We start from the raw sequence: 25951 nt of genomic DNA, 5'->3' as shown, positions 1-25951 counted from the left end.
ACATCATCTTTCAGATATTTCTACTTAGCAATAGTATATCTCATAACAATGACACAGTTTCTTTCAGTAATATGTGTCTTGCAACATCCCCCAAAAGACAAGGAGAAAGTTTCCCAGAGCAGATGAATAGAGCTGAGCCTGGGACCTGTATCCACTTGATATGGCATGCTGTTAGAACAATAAAAGATTGGTTGGCCATTTGTGGGGTCACAACTGACAGCTGTGGAGTCCTCTGGAGCACTGGACTATCTATCCAAAGAAACCACTATTAAAACCTCACCCCTACCAACTTTAGAGACTTAACAGTAGCATAAAAGGTTATGCCTGACATTACTCTGGTGAACAGAGGTTTCAAAGCCATTTTATATGCAGTGGTGCCCCCACACAATCTCTTTTGTGATTATGATAAAAGGCAGAACATATAAGGAAAATGTTAAGTATTTATTTTCAAAAGTGTAATAAAGTAAAGAGAATATAACAGAATGTCTTTCTCCTGCCAAGACACTAAATCTATCTGGATCCCATTAATCCAACAAATAGAAATGCACCAGGGAGTTTCAGATCCCCAAGAAATGCTTAATACAGAAAGGCCGAGCACCAACAGTTTAGCAGGAATGTTCTTGCTTTGCTGTTCAATGAGAATCAACTAAAGGGAACTGCTCCAATTCTAATTTCTTGATTCTTTATCTTTGGGACCATGCATTATGAAGGTATTTCTAAATTAGGGGCAAATTTGCACATTGGTAAATATCTGGAAGCATTTTTGATTGTTGCAACTTGTGAAGGCAAGGGGAGCTGGTACTGGTATCCAGTGGATGAAGGCCAGGGATACTGCTTTCATCCAACAATGCATAGTACAACCCAGAGCAAAGGATGATATGACCCTAAATGTCAAGAGTGCCAGGGCTGAGAAACTCTACCTTATGGATAAAATTGTTCTGGTGAAAATAGATCTAATATATCAGAATTGAAGCATCAAACTAGGGATTTTTCACTATTTCAACTTTGCTTATCATCGTTCTTCACATTCACACACAGCACATATGGAAAGGTATTACCTACAATGATCATAAGATATTTTCCTCCCTTTCATCACAATACAGGACAAAAGGAAAAGGGTCCAGAAATAAATGCCTAATCAGTACATGTTATATTATGCTCTTCAGGGTCATGAGAATAAGTATCACTTGGTGGTAGGTTTTTAAAAATTGATTGTGAGGACCTTCCCAAAATACACTGAATCAGAATCCTTGGAATACTACCTCAGGACTGACACATTAAGCAAGATCCCTTGACAAAGTTTGAGAACCATAGTTGTGGTGGTAGTGAGATGTAGAAACTAATGCTTAGAAAGGCAGGTTCTTGGTCAAGTGACTTGTCCAATGTAATGCAGCAAACATAAGACAATTCCAGGAGCCATCCTAAACTCTAGATTTCATATTAAAAGAAGGTTGAAAATATCTCTAAGTGTATGATGAATAAGCAAGAATCAGATCCACCCGCAGCTATTGAAGAAGAAATGAAAATAACATTTGGCCTACTAAAGCATAACCCAGAACCTGCTAAATAACTTGCCACATTTTCCAGTGGTTTTGTCAAGTTTTCTCCCTATTGTCTTTGTGATTAAGAGCAACAAGAATGGTACACATGACTTCTTTTAAAGTTCTTAGGATTACTGATTTCCACTTATTTTGATCTTTCAAAACCATAGTATTTTTTTTCTCACATTAACAGGTCAAAAACACAAATTATTAGTCCTTTTGGTTTCCCAAATGCAAAACCCCTTCAGAGTCTATTGAAAAGGCTTCTTATCCAGAAAAATAATTTGTTTTCTCTCAACTTGGCAAAATAATCAGTTGTTGATGGAAAAGTCTGAGATTTAGAACAAAAGAAAGTTGTTTTGTATATCAAAACAGATACTGTGACAACTTCAGAGTTCTAAGTTTGCATTTCTGTAAGTCCCATTTTTTATAGTGGAATGATTGAAAGAGCAAAAGAGATTCGCTGTAAAATTTTAAGGAGGACATGAAGACGGTGATGAATGATTTGAAGGGATTTCATGTGTAAGGAAGGAAAGTCTTTGTCCATTTTTCTCCAGAAAACTGGACAAAAACCAAGGGTGAAAGTTATGAAGATTCATATTTTTGCTGAACTTAAGAAAGTTATATATCTGACCTAAAAATTCTCCTAAATGTATAACCAAGATAAATAAAAACATGTGCCCCCTAAAACATGGACATTAATGTTCACAGAAAATTATTTATAATAGCCAAAAGGTGGAAGTGACTCAACAATCAAGCTTCCATCAACAGATGAATGGATAAACAAAATGTGTTCTGTCCATACAGTGGATAATACTTGGCCATACAAAGATTTGAAGTACTGTAACATGATACAACACGAACAAGCTTTGAGAAATTGATGTTAATTGACAGAAAGCAGGCAGGAAAGACCACATACTATATGGTTCCATTTATATGACATGTCCAGAATAAGTAAATCCACAGAGACCAAGAGTAGATTTGTGGTTTGCTGGGGACTAGAACAGATAGCTGAAGGGTACAGTGTTTCTTTATGGGTTGATTAAAATATTCTAAAATTGTGGTGATGATTGTGCAATGTTGAATATGCCAAAAAATCAATAGATTGTTCACTTTAGATGAGTGAATTGTGTAGCATATGAATTCTGTCAAAGGAAGAAAGGGGGAGGGGAGAAAGGGAAAGGAAGGGACAGAGAGAAGTACTGTAAAATAATTTGAGTGGGGCAAGAGAAGGAAGAAAGACTACTTTTTCAAGTGTGGTGATATCTTATTTCCTGGCAATATGGGCAATATGTAAACTGAGTCTGGATGGCTTTGAACTGGAGAGGACACACTATGTGGGCAGTTTTTCTTTTCTTTTTGGGGGGATGGGTACCAGGGATTGAACCCAGGGTCACTCGGGCACTGAGCCACATCCCCAGCCCTATTTTTTTATTTTCCTAAGAAACAGGGTCTCATTAAGTTGTTTAGGAATTTGCTAAATTGCTGAGGCTGGCTTTGAATTCGCGATCCTACTGCCTAAGCCTCTGAGTCATTGGGATTACAGGCGTGCACCACTGTGCCCGGCTGTGAGCAGTTTTTCTATGCTATCTCCAACTTTATGATGAAATAGTCAGTCTTTAAATATTTTAATCCCTTTCCTGTTTCCCTAACTACAACATGAGTAGCACACAATTAAAGACTGTTTCCATTAATTCACTTAATCTGTTCTTTCATTCAACCTTTCAATGCTTACTGAAAGCCAAGTCATGCTATTTCTCTTTCTTAATAATATAGTTGATTATTGCCTTAGGTATACTTTCCAGAAACAGATACTAAGATAATGATTGATATGCAAATGGTTTACTAAGAATGAGTTCCCAAAAGAAATTGGTATGAGATAGGCATAACGGGATTGGGAAGGGAGGAAACCATGTGAGGACATGATTTCTTGCATAGTCACAGTCTCAGTCTGATCCCAATATAAATTACATCCCACAGTTTGTCCCAGCTTAAGCCAAAGGAGATCTGAGCTTTACTATTTTCACTCTCAGCAGTCATGGCTCATGGGATGCCACAGGTGATATACTTTTATAGGGAAACTCCTCTAGAATCCCACAGGAAATCCTCTGCAGAAGTTCAAAGATATTGGTCATTAGAAGCAAACCATACAGAAGCTGGAGAATGGAACAGGCATGCAGAACTGGTGAAAGATCTGAGATATTCTGGGAAGAACACCAACAGTAGCCTGTTCACTGTGGATTGGAAATTTAAGCTCTACGGACTATTTAGGATTGTGTTCCCACACCAGAGGGCCTGAATAGGGTAGCAGTTTGCAGTTCCTGGATGTATTTCTATCAGGGTGAAGCACGGGTCAATATTCCCAGGTTTTACAATTTGCCTTATTGCCCTCTTTGCTGATAAATGGTTTATCTGCTGTCTTTGCCACATTGAACTTGTTTAATTTCACACACAGATGTGGATGATCTCCCCTCTAGCACTATAGGATTTCTCATCAGCTTCTGCAAACTCACTTGCCATTTTAACACTTAATTTAAGTTTGAGCAGATTTCAAAGCTGCAAACCTACCTGAGAGCATCCAGGCCTGGATTTCTTTACTTGCTACATTTGTTTCATTCTCCTGAATTAATACAAATAGGTCTAAAATACCAATCCCCAACCACACACTTAAAGATTCTTTGCTTCATCAATCATTTCATGATTTCATTTGTTAGCACATTATTTTAGTGGAGATAAAATTTGTGTGTGTGCACACATGTGCACATGTGTATACAGAAGTAGATACAGAGGTCTCTGATGTATGGTAGTTTGGCTTATTTTCTGACTTCATGATGGTGGAAAAGTGATACACATTCAGTAGTCTCTGTCCTTTAATCTTCAAATTTGAATCTTCTCCCAGGCTAGCAATAGCCTGGAGAAGAATAGTACGATAATACTCTTGATGCTGGGCACTGGCAGTGAGGCACAGATCCTGGCCAACTCATAAGGATAAATAAGTGATATAGCACCATGTTGTGGCTGCTTAAGCCAGGATGCTCAGAAGGTTATGTACATTGGTTTCATGCTGGATTTATGATATTTTCAAGTTAGAACTATTGTTTTTGTTTTTGTTTCATTTTGGTAACAGGGATTGAACCCAGGGGCACTGAATTATATCCCCAACCCTTTTTATTTTATGAGGCAGGGACATGCTCAGTTGCTTAGGGGCTGGTTAAATTGCTGAGGCTGGGCTCAAACTTGAGATCCTCTCACTTCAGGCTCCCAAGCTGCTGGGATTACAGGCATGAACCACCATGCCCTGGTTAGGATGGTTTTATAGGGGATTAACCCCATCACAAGTGAAGGAGGACCTGTGAATTTGTATATATGATTATATAATCATACAATCACTTAAAACAGTGCCAGGTACTTACAAGCTCTTTATCATTGTTCACTATTACCACAGAGATGTGGGACTTCTTTTTGGTTGCATGATGGCATCTTTGCCCTCTGAATAGTTCCTCTTGTCAAAGCACTTGCACCAGGTTTTCTACTATTTCTATTTTTAAAAACTGTTTTTATCTTGCCTGCTCTTCTGCTACTCCTTACCAGCACTTTTTTCTCTCATTTTCTATGAGATTATAGCATAAAATGAGGTTCCTGGCAAAACTCCCTAATACCTAGCAGAAACACAGCAAATATTTAGTATACTGAAAAAAAAAAATGAGAACTTAAAAAATTAAAGGGGCAGAAACAAAAGGAGCTCCCAGAAACTCTTGATGAATATTTTGGCAGCAAAGAGAAAGCTAGAGGGCCTTGCTCCAGAGTTTGGTTTTATTTGTATCTATGAAAGTGCATGAGTTGAAATTCCATAAATACAGGAACCTCTGTGCCACATTCTATTGCTAATATTTTCTTTTCCTCTGACGTCTGTCCTCAGCTTTTTAGTTCATGGTGAGCACTTAGTAAATGCATAACGATTGCTGTTAGAAAGTGTTACAGGAGCACAGAGCATTCTAGAAACACCTAGGAAAATTCCAAGGGGGGATCATCATTTAATTTACAGAAACTTAAAAGGGAAAGCATGTGGTTTTTCCACCAGGGCTTTAAATAAACAAACTTGTGGAGAGATGTCCATCTCGGATCTAGCACAGGGGTGGGTGAAATTGGTGTCTACGTTTTTAATTCTTGGAAAAAATCAAAAGTATTTTGTGATGTGAAAATTATATAAAATTCAAATTTCAGTCTCCATAAATAAGGTGTTCTTGGAACACAGTCACACCCATTTGTTCAAGTATATGTCTACGATTGCTTTCTCGCTACACCAGCAGGGGTGAGTGGCTGTCACAAAGATTGAATGGCCCACAGAAACTAAAATATCTGACCTTTTCAGAAAATGTTCACTGGCCCTCAAATTAGAGAACTGAAATGACACTTTGTTTCATTTAGATTTTTTTTTCTACTTTTGGGTTTCGTCTTTTTCCCTTCTGGAGTTTTATAAGTCCAAAGAAGCATAATTTATCTTCCATATATTCTTTTCTATTAACTTCTCAATTATTCTGTTTCATTTATAGTCTTGATAATGCCTTGCCAAAAGAAGCAGCTTGTTATTTCTAGAAACTTCAGGTAAATATAATTAGGATTCATTTTTGTCTATAGAAAGTACCTGAAGTCCCAATTCTTCCAGAACAATATAAAACAACAAAAAATAAATGTTCCCTTGTTGCATTTATAATATTTACTATTCTCAAACCATTGGACAGAGTGTCTCCCTCTCAAGGACTTTTTAAGTGTCACCTAAAGGAAAGTTTTCCTCATTCCCTCCCTTACCTTGCAAGTTTTATCCTCCTTCTGAACAAATGCTTGTCACTTGGTATCCCTCACTGCAATGTTGAACTGGGATTGTACCCATCTGCACTGGATTCAGTTACACAACATACCATGTGCTCTAAGACCAGAAAAGCAGAAGATTCCAAAACATCCATGTCTATATTTGGCCCTTGGAGTCCTAAGATTTTGTCTTGTCTTTAAAACCCTAGGCCACTCAGAGGAAGTGAACTGGAGTTGTTATTTAATTTTATGGCATAAATTTTCAATAGTCTGTGACTTCTAAGTCAGGTCACACTGTATAGATAAATGTGTACATACTAAAATTTCAGACTAGCTGGGTGTGGTGGCACTTGCCTGTAATCCCAGTGGTTCATTAGGCTGAGGTAGGATGATTGAAAATTCAAAGCCAACCTCAGCAATTTAGCGACACCCTAAGCAACTCCACAAGGTCCTGTCTTTAAATAAAATATAAAAAAGGACTGGGGATGTGGTTCAGTGGTTAAAAGCCCCTGGGTTCAATCCCTGGTACAAAAAATAAAAAGATTTAAAAAGTTCAGACTAAGTCAGGTGTGGTGGCACATGCCTATAATCCCAGTGGCTCTGGACGCAGAAGCAGGAGGATAGTGAGTTCAAAACAAGCCTCAGCAAAAGTGAGGTGCTAAGCAATTCACCAAGACCCTGTCTCTAATGAAATACAAAATAGGGCTTGGAATGTGGCTCAGTGGTTAAGTGCCCCTGAGTTCAATCCCTGGTACCAAAGAAAAAAAAAAAAAAAAAAAAAAAATCAGACTAGTCAAGATTCTGAGGGGTAGTGAGTAATACAACACATTTTCTGCAAGTAGGCTAGTGCATGTGGCAACCTCTCAACATGCTCTGAATATACCAAAATGCAGTCATCCATCTTGGCTTTTTGCTCTGGGAGATGCTCTTCTCAATTCAAGGTCACACACTAAACATGATTCCTTTGTTTTCAAGGGTAAATCTTCCTCTGCTTATCATACCTTCTTACCTCATCATATTGATCACCTTTGTTTCCCCTCTTCCATTTATCTTTGGCTAGTAAATCTCTCACTAGCCTTTCTGGATTTCCTGGAAGGACATTCCCTGACCCACTTTACCACCCTCCAATAGGAGACTGTAGCTTCCTGTTATTACCTATGTCAGGAAGCTTGTCTTGCCTGCTTTTCCCCAAACATGGTTTTCCTCAAGAACAGAGCTGTCATATTCATCTTTCCACCTAAAAGCATGGTCCTGTGTCTACTGCACAGCAGACACGTGATGAATATTTGTTCAATGTTATTAAATATCATCCCAGGAGATGAGAACAAATTGTATGAGTGGTTACAGCACCAGCAAGTCCATAAAGAATCAGGACAGGAATCAATTGTGATGACAATGACTGTTCCTTGGAATAACCTGGTGTTAGTTCCAACAGCTTTGTTGCTTGGGCCAAAACTTGACTACTAGGTATAGTTGTTAAATGTTGTATGTAGGACATTACAAAGTAGTTATTTTGGAAGCTATACCTGTTAAAATAAAAATGTTTTCCCCTAGGACAGAATAAACCACTTATACAGAGAAAGACAGTCCACAGGAAATCACAGAGATGCTGTTCAAACTCAGAGCTATAATTTTTGGTTATAGAGTAAATATATTAACGGGTTTCCCACAAAGAAATTCAGTATGACATGAGGTTGATGTGGCTTACAGAGCAGGATGATTCCCGACTGCACATTAGTCTACATGGAATTTAGGAGGCAGGGCTCCCTAATTTGGTTTCTCACTATAACAAGTACAATCCATGCAAACCCTTTTCAAAAGGCTTTTCATAACTGTGAGTTCTATGCTTTGATAACTGCAAGCCTACCTTTGCATAATCACCCCTGTTCAACTTTGTCATTAAACACTGAGACCTAACTCCTTGGGTTTCTGCATTGTGAGACCATCAAGAGGCAGGGTAATTCACCTCTCCTAAGACAAGGTTCTCCAAATGCTTTGACCCACAAAGCGAGAAGCCCACTTAGCTTTCTACTACAAACAGTTTGGCAACAAGACTCTTGTTCCAACAGCCCAGCACCCCAACCTCACTCTCCTCTGAGAACTTCTAGGAGGGAAAGTGAAGGAATGGGGAAGATATTTTCCTAACAAGGAGCCCCGTTGGAGACAGCAGTAACTCGAGCACTGGGGCCCAAGCAGCTGGGTGGGTGTCCTTTCATCTTCTACTGCCAGATCTTAATTTCCACAAAAATGCAAGTCATGCAGCTTTTTGTGTGTGTTTTCTTCTAAACTAATATTTATATTTTTTAAAAGAAATGATCCTTTGAGGTGCTATACCAGACCTGGGAGGCTGCATCAAGATCATCTAAATCTTTTTTGCGTCTTATAAACAATTTACTCCAGTTCCTTCTCATCACTTGCCAGTTGGTTTTGTGCTTTTCTCCTTTTAGAGAATGGTAATTTTATAAATTTTATGATTGTCTACACATACGTATTTAAATATATATACACACATATGCACATATATATTTATAATTATGTATGTATATTCTTACATAGTTTCATTAAGATACATAAAAATGTTATATTTTTAAATGAAAGGTATTTGAGTAATTATCAGATGTAAAAAAGTGTATATATTATGTATGTATATAGTAAACTTTTGGATTGAATATCTAGATTTGCTCATAGTTATTTAAATTTGAGTTAAAGCAGTGTTTTCTTAAAGGAGGAATATCAATTACTCTAAAGCTTGAATTACCCCATCTCTATTATTTATTTTTAGCATTTAATATTTTATTTCTTTTATAACTCCTCACTTGCAACCATGGGAGGAAACATATTTAACTCAATGTTTCAGCCAAAAATTTAGACCTGGTTATTTCTTCTGACCTTCTCCTTAAAAAATGGTCTCAATTCCTTCCTTGGGAGGAATAACACTTGAATCCTTTTATAAAATCTAAAATTGATTTTTTCAAGAAGCACACACATTCTATCTAGCCTCCTACATAAGACTGGGCAGTCAGCCAAAATTCAAGAGCACAATTGAGGCAGACAACACTTTGCATACAAACAGCTTTCTCAATCTCCAGCACCTCTTTGCAATTTCACCAAGTTAAGACTAAACAGAATTGGAAAGAGTAAACCCTTCCAAATTTCCTTCTTAGCATCCATGAATTCCACATTCAGCTATCCTCGCAGCCTTTGCTTTCTCTTGTAGCTGAAAATCTCAGGGGTGTGAGGTCAGGTCAGTAGGTTAATGCACAGCAGTGCAGATATAAACTTTCACTTGCCATGGGCTACTTGGAGCTGAGACCACCTAGTCTGCCACACTATTGTGTTAGCTATAGTCTAATGCAAAAAGTTGAAAACAGAAAATTTATTGCATTTGTGACTGAGTCTAAACACTGAACATAGTTTCAAACAAAGAGGCCAGGTCTGTTGTGTAGCCTAGTGTGGTTATTTTAAGAGGTATGTGTCATAGGCAACATTTTTAATAGAAAACTGGCAGATGCAATGCAGCTAGGTTTCCATCATTAAAGAGATGTGTATTTTTCCCTTTTCCTTTTTTGTTTTCATTTTCCATATTTTTTATCAGTGCATTATAGTTCTACATATTCATATATTCATACAATTTAACAATATAATTTAGCTAATATCACTCCCCAGTATTTAAACTCTTTAGTGAAATATGATACAGAAGCATGAAAGTATTAGACTCTTCAGGGCACACCTCCATGCATTTTGCCAACTTGCTCACCCCTACATAATGATTATCCAGATCATGAAAAGTCCCCTCCCAATTTCACCCACTCCCCTAAAAATAACTGCAATCTTGACTTTCAGGTAGTGGTATCATATTGTGTTTGAATTAATATTTCCCTGGTGACTAGTGAGTCAAAGCACCTGTTCATATACTTATTTGTCTCTGAATATCTCTTTTGTAAACTATCTGCTCAAGATATTTTGCTCATTTTCCCACTAAGTTATTCATTTAGACTAGAAGTTGACAATATTTTTATGTAAAGGGCCAAATCGACTGTATTTTAGCCTTTGCAAAATATAGGCCACAGAGGCTCTATCACAACTACCCCACTCTACATTATAGCACAAAAGCTGCCATTGATCATTTGTGAATGAATGGGTGTAACTGTGCACCAGTAAAACAGTCTATGCCTTGAATGTGATCCACAGTCCGTGATCTGTCCATGATCTGTCCACCATTGGTTTAGAAGATCTATGTGGTTGTAACTTTGAAATATTAGCAACAGTTGAGTCATATACCAGAGCTTGCTCTCTACCCTAAATCCATTCTCCTGTTATTTACTGTAAGAAAATATTGGAACAGGTCAAAAATTACAGATAGTGGAGACGAAGTGTTGAGAACAAGGGAAGTTGTTTCAGCAAGGTTGCCCTTTTGAGTTCCCTTCATCCTTAGTTTTTTCTGAGATGTCAGCATAATGGTGGGAGATATACCAGTCATGTTGTGAATATGAGACAACCAAGAACGTGAAAGTTATTACTGAGAATGGCAAAATAGAGAAAACCTGATGCATTTATGACATTGTGGGACTGCTACAACCAGTTCAATCTTTTCATTTGTATGTGCCAAAAAAATGATTTTCTACATGGATGAAGACCCTCCTATTTCAGTTCTGTACCCAGTAGCCAAGTGTAATATACATAATGGAAAAAAAAGAAAAGACCCATTATATTTCATTTATGTTTGCCTCTTAACTTCACATTGAAATTTTAGTTTTTACCTTTATTGTTTAGCTCGATCATTTGTCATCATTGGACACTTAGCACACACTCATTTATCATTTTGTGTTTTCTGTTTCTGTCCCATTTCCTCCTCTTGGTCTTTTGCTTTTTGATGAAGGAGAAGTACCCATGTGGGATATTTCTGTCTTTGTGTCCAGAGTACCTGTATGTATCATGTATACTTGGTGCACCCAAAATAGTTCTTTGATGTTAATGTTGATGTTAAAGGTGGTCAAGAACATTGTTCTTTCCACAAAAACACAGTGCATTTTTAGTCAGAAAGAAGTTAAATAATGGCAATGCTGGGGTCCATTGTCCAAGGGCCTGGTTGCATAGCTTTTTAGTGTGCAGTTCTATGACACTAACACACTAATTTTGGCAACTGAGAAAATTACACTCATGCTCTTGGACCTACCCAGCATCAATTAGTCCTCCAGCATACTAATTTGAGGTTGACTTCTTTTATTTTGAATAAGTTTAAGCTGGAGGCTCAGTGATCAGAGAATGCTATTTCTTAAGGCAGGGTAGAGGGCTCACATTTCCTGATTAGTGTCTCTTGTAGTTGTACAGACTGAGCTCATATCCTCCTGAAACACTGCTTCCTGAGGCAGTATTCTATATAATTTGAAAGTATGAAATATACTTTCCAAAGCATAATCCAATTCAACAATTTAAAAACAGCTACTTCTTACATATTCTCCATGGTCTGTCAGCCTTAGTTTACCAAGTGCTATTATTTTTAGCTAGTTACAATTTTTGGAATCAACTGTTTCATTGGAAGGCAACTGGACAGAAAACCACAGGAAGATACAGTACATTTGCCAACCCATATTTCACAGCCAAGATGGAAGAGCAATGTGAAGCCAGGAAATACCTGAAAAACTTCAGAAATCCAATTAAAGATAAAGGCACAAACTTTACTCAAGTTTTAGAGACAATATCCATTATAACTTTTATTCCACAGGAACCCAGGGAGTAAACATCACAATGTGAAAGGAAAGAGATTGGGGCAAGGAATCATTAGTGGATGCAGTCTCCTTGTCTCCCTTTTTTTCTGTCAGGGGTCTTCAACTCTGACCTTCCAGACCAGGGCTTCGTTTGAGTTAAAGAGAAGAGAAAAGCTCTAAGATATGGACAAAAGAAGAAAAGAGAAGGGAAGAAGGGAAATAGTGTATGCCTATCATCTCAAATAGAGTCTAGAACTTTGTACCAACTTAAAAATCAAATCTGGGCTTGTTGCTTAGTTGTAGATAATGAAATTAATGCCAATCTTTTGATTGGGTTGGTTCCACATGATTATCTTAACTTCTGTTCAGGCTGAATATCTTGTCTTTACATTTTCAGGTGGGAGGCTGATTCTGATTATAGGTTTGAAAGCATATTACTACCTGGAGGTTTTTTGGTATGCATGTTTTAGCAAAGGTACACTCCAGTGAAATAACATGATGCAAATGTCCACTCCAGGCTTTAATGAGCAGTCTTCAACATGGGACAGGATTTAATGAGAGGGGAAAATAATTTTCCTATTCTTATGATTACAAGAATCATTGTTTTCCAAACCACCCTGGTTTTTTCAATTCTCTTATCTTGCAGTCTAGTCTGTTCTAAAATCTATCTCTTCTATCTAAAGCACTACACAGCACTTTTCAAAGCAGGAAGCCTGAGCCCAATAACACTATGATTATAAAAGCAAATACATAAGCCATTACAAAATCAGCAGTAACTCCTTCTTACTTAGAACTTTAGAATTGCTTTTTATTGGGAGAAGAACATTCTTTTCAAAGCACTGTTCTTTTCTTCATTGTCTGAGTTCACTTTGCCTACTTGGGACAAAAACTAAAACTGTTAGGAGTGAAGGCTTAGTACTTGAGTACTGTATGTAGTCCATACAGGCAGGGAAAGGTTAAGTTTCCAGACGGCAATTATAGGACAGGAAGACATCAAAAACTTCCGAAAAGTAAAAGTTTTTGAGAGTGTAGGAGCCCTTAAAACTCTTCCCCGTCCTCCAAAACCAGAAAGGGGCTGGATAACTTTTATCCTTATTGGGATGTTCTTCAGGGTTGTGATACTTAATAATTACATCTGGATGACAGATCAAAACCAGACTACCCTAGGCAAACCTAACAATGTGAATACCCTGCACATATGGCTGCTTCCCTTCAAGACCTGATGCAAATCTGAGATGAAATGTGCAGAGAGAAACCCAGAGTGCAGGTGTGTGGCTATAGCCAATGTTTTTCAGAATACCACTTAAATGATATCACACATGGGGCTGTGCATTATCTAACTAGAGTGGTGGTTTCAACTGGGGAATTCTGACTTTCAGGGGACACTGAGCAATATCTGAAGATATTTTGGTTGTCATGACCAGGGTGGGGGGAGGGGACACTACTGACATCTAGTGAGTAGAGCCCAGCAATACTATTAAACAAATTACACTGTGCTGGACAGCCCTCAAAACAAAAACTCATCCAGATCTAAATATCAACAATGTTCAGTTTGAGAAACTTTGAATTAGAGCCAGCAGAAGCTAGAGTAATAGCTAGGCTGCATAATGGCCATTCCAAAGTACATGTGCATGGGATTTATGCCTGATGAATGTGCACAAGGACAATCTAGTTCCAAGTTGTGCATGGTTAACTTCCCATCACTATACAGTCAGTGCTCCCCAGTTTCCACATGAATAGGGAACACAGTTAGTGTAGAATTTTATTATTTTATATGTCCAAGTCACATTTCTAAATAAACTGTAAATCTCAATTGATTCTGTCCTGAGGTTCATCATCTTTAATGATTTGTTGTGGCTATTGCTCTACAATCTGGAATAGAAGGAGCCCTTCAGATATTATTCCCTAAGGTCACCCCAAGCGAACACTCTGGTGAAAAAAATTTCCACTTCCAGAGTTAGAGAAGCAGATCATGATTTCTGGTATCTTTTATAATGGGACCTGAATAAGGTCCATCCCATCTGGCATGTTCAAGAATTGTGCTTCATAATGAAAAAAGAAAATTTACTAGTGATGCTACTTAGTACCCATTTTCTACTATGGGCCAACATGGACATAAGAAGCTTTACTTTTTTCCTCCTAAATTACTTTTCACTTCTTCTTTTGATGCCTTTCTCAGATAAATTCTCTATGTGACTCACATTGAAAAAAAATGAGAAATTGTCTTGCAGCCAGAGTTGTTGGCAGAAAGCTGACATTCCGTTCCATTCCTGTCCTACCAACGTACACACATTTAACTCCAAAGAATGACTGATGGAAAAAAAAAAAAAAACCCTCTGGGTCCTGATTGAAACATCAAACCACCTAACAGAGTGGCAGCCTTAATAGTAAATATTTAATAGGTCTTAGTGAAAAGTATATAAATACTTTACAGTGACATTGAAACAACATAGGTGAAATTTTAAGGAATATCTATTTTATTTGTAGATAAGTACCCTCATACTTTGGTCTTTCATCTAAATCACAAAAACAGTATTGAGTCTTGACACCTTGTTACAGTATTTTTGGTCAGACCGTATTTTACCATAAAAATGTGCTTATTAATGAGATGCCTCTAAAAACTGGGACCATATTTTAAATTCAATGCTAGTTTTACTGGAATACATGGAATTTCCATAAAGAAACTATATAGAATACAGTCATTAGTCCAATCAACACTGAATTACGCTGTTTTAGTTGTGCCTTTGGATTACATGGTTAGAAGAAATGACACTGAAAACCAGAGAGAGGTACTTAAATCTTTGTAGGAGTAAGTTGACAAAACTTATGTCTATCTACATCATACTATCATGACCTCATAGGTTTATGTAAAACCATCTATAGTTAGAACCTTCCATATGTCATCATCATTTACAAGTTACTTCGTTTTTATAGAGCCATCACAAACTATGACAGAAATACATTTAAGCCCAAACTGAAAACTCAAATCAATTAAAATATGAACTTGGAGATTTTCCCATAAAATTACACAACCTACTACAGTGTTTTATTATCTTTGATCAGGGGTCAGAAACTATAGCCACTTGGACTAAATCCAATCCATTGCCTATTATTGTAAATAAAGTTTTATTGGAACACAGCCACAATTTATTTATGTAATGTCTGTTTGCTTTCAACATACAGAAGTAGAGCTGAGTAGCTGTGACAACCTGTCTGGTCTGCAAAGCTGAAAATATTTACTCTCTGGCTTTTTAAGGAAAAGTTTACTGACCCTTGCCTTAGATCCTGGGGCTGCTTCCAAGTAGACAATTTTACCCAGGAGTATTTGTATATATAATTAATAATCTTAAAGAAAGAATGTTTCTGCAGACTTAGCAACAAAATATGCAAACGATCAAAAAGCAAGAACACATGGTGCTAGCAAGAAAGGTGTTTATAAAGGATGCTTTGAAAAGCATTAGCTTAAAGCAATGGAATTTGTGTAAATAATTTGCAACTGATACAGTATTTGGTTGATATGTACATTTCTTGATGCAAGGGTATCAGTTTTTATTTTCTCTGGTGAATGTTTTTAAATAATGGAGACATAATAATCTATTCTATAGAACATAGCTGTGCTAAAACACTTGCAATCACTATAAGATAGGCTTTATGTTAAGGAAACAGATAATAACTAAGACTTCCAGAAGAGAGTACAAAACTAAATATTCTCCATACTTGGACCTTCCATCTCAGAACAGCTCTCACTTCCAAGCAAATCCCACTATTTTCTCTTAAAGAATCCACCCTCATTGCAGCATTTTTGAATTTTAAATTTCAAATATTTTCATCATTGAGACAGGCTCCAAATCTTCCTCCTTCCTTGATTTTCTTCCAATAATATGGTCCCTCTTATCTTCCAGGCCTTCCTATCTAGCCTGGATTCCAAGGCCAGCTGCAGAAATATTTCTTGCCTTTCCCTTGTCTCCAGGATGTAAATTGGCAAAGTCCATTCCCAATCAACATCAGACAACACCCATTTCCCCAAGTGGGAAAGGAAGTACGCTGGAGAAAAAATGCACAAATGTTCAGAATGGACAAAAATCCATGATTCTTATCTCAGAGGGGCCCATTGCTCCATTGTGTTCTTCTCTTCTCCAGGATCTTCATCTCTTCCTGCATCATAAGAGTATCAGTCCATGTTGCCAGACCTTGTCACATTGGGTCTGTGGCAGGATAATACATCATGGCCAGAGCACAGTAGAGGAGTCCTATTTGCTTTATGGTCATGGGAAGGTAAAGATAGTATTATGGTTTGGATGTGAGGGGTCACCCAGAAGCTCACATGTGAGACAATGCAAGAAGGTTCAGAGAAGAAATGATTGTATTGTGAGAGTCTTAACCTAATCAGTTTTAACTCCCTGATGGGATTAACTGAGTGATAACCAACGTGGTAGGGTGTGGCTGGAGGAGGTGGGGCATTGGGGATATAGCTATGGTATATATATTTTGTATCTGGAGAATGGAATCTCACTCTGCTTCCTGATGTCATGTGAGCTGCTTCCCTCTGCCATACTCTTGCACCACCATGTTCTGCCTCAACTGGAGTCCTGAGGAATGGAGCCAACAGTCTATAGACTAAGACCTCTGAAACTGTGAACCCTCAAATAACCTTTTTCTCCTCCAAAGTTGTTCTGGTCAGGTCTTTAAGTCACAGCATAGAAACAGCTAACTAAAACAGAAATTGGTACAGAGAAGTGGGGTTGTTGCTGTGACTAACATGACCATGTGGTTCATAAGCATTTTGAACTTTTTGGAATTGATGGGAAGAATTTTGAGATGCACAGCAGTGCAAGGTGAAAATGCTTTAGGATACTGTAAGCAGAGCTTAATTGCTGATTCTGGTGGGAGCTCTGAAGACCAGAATGCCAATAGGATCCTGGACAATAAAGACAGTGCCCAAAAGCATTTAGGATACTATTGGTAATTGGACTAGAGGGCATTCATGTTATGTTCTGGTTGAGAAGTTGTCTTCATTTTGCCTTTGTCCTAAGGCTTTCTGTGAGGCTGATTTTAAAAGTGATGGACTTCTTAATCTGGCAGAAGAAATGTCTTAGGCACCATAGCATTCAGGCTGTGGCATGGGTATTGCTGGTCACTCTTAGCCAAATTTATTGTGATAATCAGGAGCAGAAAGCAGAGCAGAAATATTTGAAAAATTTGAACTTGAAAGGCCAAGTAAAAGTGGGGCTAAGGAAATTGCAGTTGTTAAAGACATTACTGCCACTAAAGAAATGCTAAAGACTTTGCCCAGAGACAATAAGAAAGATGACTTGAGGGCATCTCAGTAGCTGGCAAGACCACACCCATCTCAGGCTTAAGGGAGTAAAAGTGAAAATTTTCTAAAAGAGACCACTGGGGAATTCTTCTTGAACAAGGGGGCCTGGGACATTTTTTCAATGTGCTCAGTCACCCAGACTGAGAGGCTACTGCAGCCAGGGTCCCTAGAGGCTTGGCTACTGTTCAAGATGGTAGCAGAACTTGGCATCAACCACGTGGTGCTGGTTCCACAGGAATGCAGGATGCTGGAGTTAGGGAGTCATGGAGGCTTCCACCAAGATTTCAAAGGAAGTCCTTGGAAGCCAGGCAAAGTGCAGCAGAGGGCACTCCCTGAGAAGGCAAGGTGTAGAGATTTGAGGGGGAAGCCAAAGTTGCAATGGAGACACCCAAGATTAAGAAATGCTAGTAACATGTAACATCATCTTAGGAAAGCTTCAGGTATTGAGTGGAGACAAGTCAACAGAAAGGTCACTTGGGCTGCAACCAACAAGGCCACAGGAATGGAGCTACACAAGCCCTTTGGAGAGGACATCATAACTACAGGACTTGTTTGCCCAGCTGGATTTCAGTCTCACTTTGATCCCATCCCTTAATTCTATGCCCCTATTTTTCTGAATGGAAATGTTTACTTTGTACCTTTATATATTGGGTACTTGTAAATTGCTTTTAATTTTACAGGATCTCACAATGTGAGATTGCCTTGAACATCAGAAATGTTTTGTACTTGAATTTTGAGCAATCTTGGAACTGTTGAGACTATGGGGACTCTTGGAAATAGACTAAATGCATTTTGCATTGTCAGATGAGTGCGAGCTTTTGGGGGCCAGGGATGGAATGTTACATTTTGGATAAGAGGTATCCCCAAAAAGCTCACATGTGAGATAAAGCAAGAAGGTTCAGAGAAGAAATGATTGGGTTATGAGAGCCTTAACCTAATCAGCAAATTAATAACCTGATGGGATTGAGTGGTAACTGAAGGCAGGTGGGATATAACTGGAAGAGGTGGGGTACATTGGGGGTGTGGCTTTGGGGTATATATTTTGTATCTGGAGAGTGGAGTCTCTCTGCTTCCTAATCAACATGTGAGCTATTTCCCTCTATCACACTATTCTTCCATTATGTTCTGCCTCACTGGATTCCTGAGGAATGGAGCCAGCCTTCTAGGGACTGAGACCTCTGAAATCATGAACCCTCAAATAAAATTTTCCTCCTCTACAATTGTTCTGGTCAGATCTTTTAATCACAGCAACAAAAATGCTGACTAAAACAGAGATAGGAGGGTCAGGGCCTTCCTAAATCCATCCCCAAACTTGTACCACTTGAAGTTACATCTTATCCCACAGAGAAACCAGCCTAATTTCTGGGAATTTTTTTCCTCATGTTCATGCCTGTCTAATGTGATTGAACCGGGGGCCAGCCTCAGCATCAGGAATCTTAAAGGCTCCACAAGTGATACACTCAGGGATGGGAACCACTAATCTACACCCTAATTACTTCCAAATAAAAATCCTCATCTGAAGCCTTTCTCCTGAGCTCCTACCAAAAAGCTCCCTGGACCACCCTGCATGGGTATTACATAGGTATTTCAAACATATCATGTGAAATGCCAAACATTATTCACAACCCCTTCTCATTACAAAGTGCCTATTTTACTGCAATGCATCACCTTTATCCAGTTTTCTGATCCAGGGGTCAATGATTCCTCCAGAGTTTTATATGAAGTCCTTTAGTTTAGGGCAGAAGCCTAGGAGCAAGTTATTTTGACTTAATTTTCTATGCTTATCTGAGGTGATTGGAAACAAGATGTTTGTGAATGGTATGAGAAGCCAGATCCTCCACCAGTCTTCCTTTGTCATTGCCAGCAGAGATATGACCAATGTCACCCAACCCAATAAGCCACCATGTCAGAGAGCTCAAATCCATTACTTCCTTTTTTATTTTGTCACCAATTAATCTTTTTATTGGTCTCCCTGGCCTCTCTGCTTCAACATCCAAAGCCCCAATCCACTCATCCTCCTTTCAATTGACAGAACTGTCTCCCTAAAATTAGCTACATTCTATCAGCAACAATATACTGACATGCAAGCAACCACTGTACATTGCTTGTGAGTCCCTCGGAGATTCCATTCTGGTCAATGTTTCCATGTCTACACCCCTGCTCTTTTATCCCTCCTAGACAAATTTACACTAGGTTTTTATGGGTGAGCTCTGAAGTCACACCTCTACTGGCAAAGTTTCCCTGGACACCCAGAGGCCAATGTACCCCTCCCTTCTTAGGCTATCCAGCCCCTGGATGTGACCTCTCCTGGATGAAAATTCATTATTTACTTTTCCACATGTGCCTTCCTCCCCTGACTGATGCTCCTCAAGATAAGGCCCAGAGTTTCCTGATTTTCAGATCTGTAAACTTTAGCACAGGGTGGGCATACTGCAGACAATGTGGTAAGGCAAGCTTAGTGAATGGACACATGAATGTCCAAGGAGTCAGCAGGAGTCCAGAATTATTTGGATCTGACTGTTGTGAGTGAGTACAGGCACCTGAGGCATATCTGTGAGCAAACACATGTAGACTGACTTGTCAAAAAACTATGGGCTTGGGAAAAAATGACAGGCTGTCAAATTCCATATTACCACTGAGAAACACTGACAGACACATAGGTATGATATAATTTCCTTGTGACAGGTAAGGTATTCACTCTGACAGCAATGACTGATGAATGAGCACATCCCAGAGCTATGTATGCTCACAGTAGTCATTAGAATGGCACTCCTGATACAAGTACTAGGACAGTTTGTTCTTACTCCTTTGTGGAAGAACTTTCTAGAATCAAAGAAATAGACTGATATGCAGTAGATATTTGCATGCAACTTGAGAAATGATATATGTTTGAAGTACCCATTCTAGAACAAAGAACAAGATTGTGGGGGTGTTTTTTCGTCTTCTGTGTATTTGATCCCAGGTTAATAAGAAGAGTGTGATTGAAGTTCTATTGAAAAAAAGCTTGCTGTTCTTGCGGTTCTGTCAACATATGGTGTTCAGATTAAGTACAACAAACATGTCACTTCATTGTGCTCTGCTACCTACCAGAAATCTTAAACAAGCACTATAAAGTGAGGCAAAGGGAATTTCTTTCTGAAATTGAGTACCTGAGACTGTCCGGCTTCTGAGTCATGCCATCTTCAGAATGAGCCTTTCACTGGAAGGATCTCAGGAGCCATTTGTAACACATATTCTTGCAAGTTGGAGCATCTCTGACATCCCCTAAGAAGTCACAGAAAACTTTCCCTGAAGAAATACATTGTATAGCTTCAGTTTCATATGTTGACCCTGATGTTACTTCCAGATAGTGATTTCAGATGAGAATGGGCCCATACAGGGTGGTATGGCCATAGACAACGCCAGTCATTTCAAATCATGAAATTCATGGTCCAATCAGGAATTCTCACACTTGGCATTATGGACATTTGGGGCTGGATGCTGTAGGGTGTTTAGTGGCATTCCAGGCTTCTACCCACTAAAGTGTCCTTAATACTCTCCCACAATTATGACATCTCAAAATTCCTCCAGGCATTACCAAATGTCCCATGATGGACACAAAATCCTCCCTACCTCTTCATCCACCATTGAGAAAATCCTAGTCCAAAGAATGGCATCTTGCTGGACAATTCTCAAGAGAGCTGTCAGTATGAATCCCAGTTGAGAGACTCAGACATTCCCACTGATGGCATCTGCTATGTAGCAGAGCTCACCCTGAGAAGATTGGCACCTCCCCTCACCCTTTACTTGGCACACATCAAACGCGGTCCTAAAGCCAATGTCACATGGAGCCTTAAGGAAGAGTTAATTCAACATCTGTACCTTATGAGAAGGCTATCAGATGCAGGGGCAAAAGCTAGGATATTGCCTTTGTTGCTTTCTCTCTCCCTCTCTCTTTTTTTTTTTTTGTCATAATTACCCAAAGAAAATTTTATCACTATGGGCTCTCCTGGAACCAAATAGCAGAACCAATTATTGCCATAGCAACAGAACCAGAGTTCATTTTCCAAACCCCTGCGAGTTCACAGCTCAGGTTCCTGGTGCCACCTGACTTGATTTTCTAATTGCTTGAACAAAGGAATTAGTGCACTCAGGCATTGAAGTTCAAAGAAAAAGAAAACCTCAATCGCAGGTAATTCAAAAATATGGTCCCTCAAGCTAAAAGGGAGATTTATATTTGAAGAACATTTCAGGGAATATAACCAACCTTGGAGTTTCTTTGTAGACTACTTAGTTTACTTTGGAATATGGCACAAGCTAGCAATATATGTGAAAGTTATGAAGAAAAAAATTCAGGAGACTAACAACCCTTTGCAAATGGACCCTTGTTTGTTTGTTTTTTATCCTCATGTCCTCAGTATCATCAGCATCCTGCATCAGTGTTACCTCCCTGATCCTCCAGCTAAGATGATGCCCCTTCTCCATAATCCCAGAGTACCTTGTTGATAATCTGTTCCACTGTAGTGACTTTCCTTTTCATGTCTAAATTTACTGCCATACTGGAGAATACAGTCTATTGTTGTTTTGAGAGGACCAGTTCCAGGTGCATTGAGAAGACTCTATTATGTCTGAAACTTAGGGAAAGATGAAAATCAAAGAATATCAATAGAAACTCATACAAGAATTTAGAAAAACAAGAAAAAACACAATTATGAATCAACTCTTGAACTCAGACTTTTTGGCAGGAGATTCAGAATTAGTATAGATACAATCTGAAATCCTAACTATTCTATTGATGGGTTAAAGTGCCCATGCCATTCAGTCAGTCCTTCTAGAAATATTTACCATCTACTATGTGATAGGCACATGGAAGATGAGGATAAGGTCTCATACTTATATGTTTTGCAGTCTATGTAAAAGATTCATCCCTGTAACCTGATCAGAGGAAAATCCAGAAATGCATTGAGTGGGTTGCATGTCCAAAGGTCATACAAAAGTAAGAGATTTGGCTCTTTCTGACTGATGCTATGCTTGTTCTTTTACAACTACTTTCATTCAGAATGACACCTCTGAAGAACCAACTGTATGCTTCTTTATAGCCAAGAAATTAAAATTTCCAACTTCTAAAATTTCAATATTATGTGCACACAAGAAACATGCTTATTGGAGCTTGACTCTAGGGATACTTTTGTCATAGAAGTAGGTGTTTCCACACAAGAATTTTGCCCTATGACTGGTTCCCTTGGCTTTGTCCAAGGGGACAAAACTCATTTAGTTATTAAGATAAATAGCAAAAAAATTCGAACAGAATCTAAATGAATTTAACAATTTTTCTTAACCTTACAAAGTTGTCAAAGCAAAGATTTCCAAAGTTGTTCCTTACCAGTATATTTGTAAAGGTTACCTTTGAGGTACCTTTACATGCATTTTAAAAAAGTCCCCATTTAAAAGTAATGCTGTAGGTTTTTAAAAAAGAAATAATCAGTTACATTTTGGTCACTCGGAAGTACGTGTGTGTATGTATATATATACATACAAACACATACATACATACTCTGGCCTTTAAGAGGGACTTGGTCTTGTAAAACTGGTTCTTGGAGTTTTTGAGCATTTGAAATAGGCTTGGATCTGGTTACACAGATTGAGGTTGGTGGATTGAAGAAAACCAAAAGAAGACATGGTAAGTGGTATTTCTGGGTACTGAATATTTGGTTGTTACCAAGAAGTTCATATAAAAGACTTGAGTTATTTCAAAATGATTGCATGTTGCATGAACAGTAATTTTGACTATTCCAAAACTAGGCCAATCATGAACTACATGACATATTGCTAACCCTTTGAAATTATAATTTTGCTCAATGATTCACTTGTTTTGCATTTCCAAAAAAAGAGCAAGAAAAGTATTGTGTAGAACATACATGTCAACTCTTATTTCTGGTAATGGTTACATTTAAAGATACATTAAATATGTCACCTGTGGTTTTGCACTTTAGGTGTTATTTCATCTTCTTTGCTTGGCTTTGTCTCATGCTGTCCCAGAAATCAAAAGAGCTCTTTCTTGAAGATTCATTTCAGAAATTACTGGGCTCACATGGAATATTTCTTGATGAAGCTCCTTTTTGATAAAATAAGGTTTGTGAAATATAAGTTCTAAAATATTTTCCTTGATGCATTCAGAGTGGAGGAAAAAAAAAGAGAGTGCCTAATTTTCAATTCCTGAAATAAAATTGAGGGCATCTTTTTAAAAAAGAAAACATCGAAATAAAAGGTATTTATTTTTTTTCTTAAGGAGATTTTCCAACAATCTGGTATTTGAATTCATTGGAGTATCTCCTATAGTAAGTTTCCATATGGGATTGCACTCACAAGAATGGAGGAGTATGGTTTTCAGGTCTTAGCTGAGTAGGCTTATGTTGTTTCATTTACTGATCCAACAACCAGTGCAGCCCAACAGTCAATGCAGCCCTGTCTCATGTGAGTCACAGCTGGAAATCCTACTTGCAAATCCTCAATTTCCACTTCCATGTGAAACAAACGATTTGACAGAAGAACATAAGAATTTCTTGGTCCACATTGGGCACTGTAGATGCATTTGGTATAAGAGGGTCCTCATTACACAGGCAACATACTATATAAAATATTTGTTAGTACACACACGCACAATCCTATTTTCCCTTATGGTTAGAATCACTGCAGACTATGGACCAATATTGTACTACCTTGGAATAAGAACAAAACATATTTTTATGCACTGCTTGAGGAGATGCCAGATCTTTATTATAAACATGGTTACCAACACTTAGTCTCTCATGGGCTTTCCTGGACTCTATCTCCTTTTAAACCAATGGGCAAATTCCAATATATCTACTCGACATTGGAGAGAAAACATATTCTCCAAGGTGGTGGAAGAAATTCCTATATTTACCAAATGGAAATTCCTCCATTTGCTTTCCAGGCCTCTTGAAAATAACCACAGGAAGAAATGGGATACAGTTTTACTGAATCCAAACTCTAAAGTACTTTAGCAGATTCTGCAGAATGAAGACAGAAGAAGAAATTGTGACCTTACACTTGAAATAATTGTTAGGATTATGTAAACATGGCTACATTCTTTGATGACATCTTTGTCATTCCTTAAAGCATTTGAGAGGCAGAACAATTATTGATACTAGTTCCTACCACTTAAGAGGTGATCATCAGAAACTGTAGTAGCCAGATCTTTGTTATATAAATTCAGATCATGGTTGCATAAATTTAGCCAAGGACTTCATTACCTAAGAACACTGGGAAAAAACTAAAATATTGAAGTTTATAAACATAGCAATGATATTGAACATTGCAAACTGGAAAATAAATGAAAAGGATTTTGTAAGTCCCTATGGTCAATAAATCAAGAGTTGGCCAATTCATGATATTATGATGTTCGCATGGCAACTGAAATTATTTTCTTCTTTTCCATCTATTCCCACAATCTTGGCTTCTCTCTGTATTTTTCATCTCTTTTTCAAGGTGAGTGATTTTAGGAGGCACAGTGTTGTGTTAAAATAAGAAGACATGAGATTAGATTCTTCCATTTCAATCACTTGGTATCAATGGAGGGTTACTTAAGATCTTTGGATCTATTTTCTCATTTCTAAAATTGGGATAATAATACTTGCCATGTAACATTCAGATGGCATAATATATGTGGACCTGTTTGAGGCTGCTAACCTGTGGTTATAGTCTCCAGACAACACAAATACCTACACAGGTTACTCAAGAGACTCCATAGATAAATTTTAGAATTAACAAGAGAGTGCAGCAGTGTGACCACAATAATTTCAATATATAAACTGAATTTCTATAAATTTACATCCAGGAATTGTCAACTGTAATATTAAAAACAGTGCCATTTATAATTATGAAACAATATGTAATGTACTCAAGAAAAAGCTATCAAAATATGCAAGCCTATTAAGTAGGAGAGTTATACATATTTAATTATTGAAAGTCACTAAAGAAGTGTGAAGTAAATGGAGAGAAATATCATGTTCACACATATGAAAACAAAATATCAATAAAATCAATTTTTCTTAATTTTTATTGTTTTGATACAATATAAATTCCTAACTGATCATTTTTTATGGAAGTTAACAAGAAAGATGTCAAGTAAGGCCAGGATTTTCAACAAATATATGAAAAAATTCAATACCCCTAGAAATCAGGGAAATTTAAATCAAAACTACATTGAGATTTCATCTCATTTTGGTTAGAATGGCAATCATCAAGAATACATCAGATGTGGTGGTGCATGCCTGTAATCCCAGCAACCTGGGAGGCTAAGGCAGGAGGATTGTGAGTTCAAAGCCAGTCACAGCAACTTAGTAAGGCCCTAAACAACTTAGAAAGACCCTTTCTCAAAATTAAAAAAAAAAAAAATTAAAAAATATCAGGCGGTGTTGCTCAGTGTTAAGCGCCTCTGGGTTCAACTGTAGTACTGAGAGAGAGAATAAACAATAACAAATGCTGGCAAAGATATGGGGGAAAGGGTACCTTTATTGTTGGTGGGATTGAAAATTAATACAACCACTTTGGAAAGCAGTATGGAAATTCCTCAA

At 37.9% G+C, this 25951-nt stretch overlaps 1 protein-coding gene and 1 long non-coding RNA gene across 5 annotated transcripts in view; both read right to left on the bottom strand.

The window, feature by feature from the left end:
• The window catches only part of ARHGAP6 (Rho GTPase activating protein 6), a 483185-nt gene that overhangs the window by 271837 nt on the left and 185397 nt on the right, over window positions 1-25951 (bottom strand). The gene's annotated exons all lie outside the window — the stretch shown is intronic.
• LOC306650877 lies at window positions 1687-25951 on the bottom strand. The gene is made up of 2 exons (XR_013761047.1): window positions 23329-25951; window positions 1687-21988 (listed from the first exon to the last, which is right to left on the bottom strand). It is a non-coding gene; the product is annotated as an uncharacterized lncRNA (long non-coding RNA).

This window comes from Sciurus vulgaris, assembly GCF_902686455.1.
Source record: "Sciurus vulgaris genome assembly, chromosome: X".
Lineage (NCBI taxonomy): Eukaryota > Metazoa > Chordata > Mammalia > Rodentia > Sciuridae > Sciurus > Sciurus vulgaris.
The sequence above is the reverse complement of the archived record's forward strand: the minus strand, read 5'-3'. Positions and strand labels throughout refer to the sequence as shown.